Source organism: Antrostomus carolinensis, unplaced genomic scaffold (genome assembly GCF_000700745.2).
Source record: "Antrostomus carolinensis isolate BGI_N321 unplaced genomic scaffold, ASM70074v2 scaffold18281, whole genome shotgun sequence".
NCBI lineage: Eukaryota > Metazoa > Chordata > Aves > Caprimulgiformes > Caprimulgidae > Antrostomus > Antrostomus carolinensis.
Window position 1 is genome coordinate 10,689 of NW_010293694.1, and position 3,014 is coordinate 13,702.

The following is a 3,014-nucleotide window of genomic DNA, read 5'->3' on the forward strand; positions in this document are numbered from 1 at the left end:
CGCTCTTCTCAGTCTAAGTTGCTATGGCAACAAATTCACCTATGGTACTTCCATGCCTCAGACTTACTGCAGAGAACCAGCCCTGGCCAACTCTATGTATAGAATATATAGTCTAAAGTTGGTGCTTGTTTGGTGTGGTTTTGCTGTTTTTAATTAACTCTATTATTTTTACTTCTGGCTGCAGAGACATCTGCCTAAATCCTATGCTACAGGCAAGCTGAGCGAAGGCAGGAAATCCCACCGTGTGAACATACAACCACAGTCATCCCTGTTCTGCATGGAAACAACGTGACTGCTTGTTGGGGTTGCACTGGGCTGGCAGCCAGACACAGACGCTCGCTCACTGCCCCCCAAGGGGACAGCGGAGAGACCTGGGTGTTAAGGAAGTTAAGGAGACTCGTAGGTAGGGTGAGATAGGAGCAATTTAATCATTGACACAAAATAAAACTTAAAATAATTATATTAAAATAATTATAATAGTAATAAAATATGAAAATAAGCAATACACAATACAATTGCTCACCACCTGCTGACCAAGCCCAGCCTGTTCCCAGATCACGATCCCGGAGGAGCCACAATCCCGAACCGAAACCGCAATCCCGGGAGAGCCAGAGCCCGAGCCAAAGCCAGAGAGAGCAAGAGAGGAAGAGCCCCTCATGGATCTCCTGCCCATGGGGGACAGGAGATGGAACAGCCCCTTGGCAGAGCCCAATGCCCATGGAGCTTGTTAATTTCAATATTCCTCAGGCCCTGAGATCTTGCACCTGCAGACCAGCAAAACACAAAGTCCTTCAACTTCCAGTGACAAATCAAAACACTGGTATGTTGTCAACGTTTTTCTCATAACAAATCCCAGGCTGAAAGCAAAACACAGCACTTTTCTAGCTACTAAAGGAACCTAGCTCTATTTCAGCTAAAAACCAGGACACTGTTCTCCAAAGATTTAAAAGCATTAAAAAAAAAAAAACCCAAGCAAACAAAAAAGGCTCCATCCATCTTTCAGTTCTGTCACAGACTGACCCCTGTTCAAGAGGCTTGCAACATTTTGCCTATCAGAAAAAAAGGAATAATCATATATAAACACGCTGATCATTTCTTTTCCAAATGCAAAATGCTTATACTGGACTTTGCCACCCTGGAGGTGGATGGTTAATAAACCAAGAAGAGGTGCCAAATGCACTCCTGGTACAAAGTTCCACCAAAAAGTATGGAGTTAATGTGAGGGACAAATTTGCCTCAATATGCTAAAATGTGGATTAACTGTCCTTGCTGAAAACAGAACTGTAAGAATTTAGACCTAACCATTTTAATACCAATTAAATATAACTCACTGAGAAAATACTTCCAGGGAGGTTGGTTGTTTTAAATACAGTGAAAAGATTTCCTCTATGGATCATTTGCCCCATCTCAGAAAAGTATTTCCTTTTCTCTAGGGATCAAGAACTAACATTTTGTGCTTGCATACAGGGAACAGAATCAGCTATATAATGAGCTAGCAGAGCTCAAAATTTTCATGCAGTTTTTTGTTTGTTTAAATAAAACCAGCTATCAATTCTTACTTCCTTCTGCTTCAGCCCTGCAATGCCAACAGCAGCAGCTCTCAAGCACAAATAAGAAAGCAAAGAAGGAATGCTGCCACATACTTAGCTCCAGGACTGAGATAGGATCCAAAGAGCACAGGAAAAGGAGATTATTAGCCACCTCATCAGTCCTCCCAGAGCCTTTATTCTTGGAGAACCATGACTAGGACAGGTAAGTACATGGTTTTTCCCATGCACTCCATTCTACAAATCCAAGAGTGATCATGTGTTATCTGGGACACCAGCTTCTGTCCAGATACCTAAAGGGAAAACAGTGGAGGGGCATGAGCTTGTAGTCCTGGTACTACAGCAACAGCGAGAGAGACAGGAGAATCTCAGAGCTTCTTCAGAGACACAGCCTCTGACTTACAGGGGAAACAGTCACTAGGAGTTTTCATTTGAAAAGACAATAATACCAGAGAACCTCCCAAAAAAGTCTTTTGGTATTCTCCATCTCAGTCACCTCTGACACTCCTTCCAGGTTCTGCTAGAAAGACTGCTCCTAACCTCAAAAACCCTCCCACAGAACTTCCCATGGTTTTTATTGGTAAGCAGCTTTAACCTTCTGGTCACTAAGCTCAGTGTCAGTAACTTTTCAGATTTCATATCAATTTCAAAACTTCTCAGACCTCACGAGAGCATTCTCCAGGCTGTCAGTTGCTAGTAAATACTGCCATAGCTTACCTACCACCCTGTCTCATCTTCTGTCCATGATGGAGAGACAGAAAAGGCTTTCTCTTCTCTTCTCTCACCATCTGCTGTTCCCTCTATTACTCATTTGCCTTGAAGGCTCTGCAGTAAGTAGCTATTTACAAAACTTGTAAGGTCCCCGGTCATTCAGTAACTTTTATTGTAATAGTCCAAGGAGAGGGAAGCAGCACTATATTCCATATTATGGGATGGGCAAGGAAGCCCTAATACCTCCTACACAGAGAGCATACCAACTGAGAGCATCAGTACCCTGCGGAGCAGCACCAGTGAGATACCAGGAAGTACTCAAAGCAGAAGTTGGCACAGCTCATCCAGGCAGGGTTCATTGCTCCCATTTTGTGTCACTTCCTGCTCCAGTTCAAGTAGCACCACTGCAGTCTTTGAGCTGCATTCCTGTCAGGCACAGCTACAACAAAAAAGAACAAGTGGCTAAGGCAATCAGAGAGTACTTCTCAGTTCCCAGGTCAAGGTATGTGCCCTGCCTGCACCCAAATTCAACACCACCATAAAACGAGGACATGCAGCAGCCTCCTTCCCCCAACAGCTGCACCCTGTTTGCCCACAGAAATGAAACAGGGAACAGTCCAGGTGTAAACCAAGACTGGGGGATCTGCTATATTCTTACAGGGGAGCCTGGAGAGCACAGTGTTAACCTGTACCACACCATGGCCAGGCTAGCCTCTTAGCAACTGCCTTACCCAGCAATTCTAATACTCTAATCAA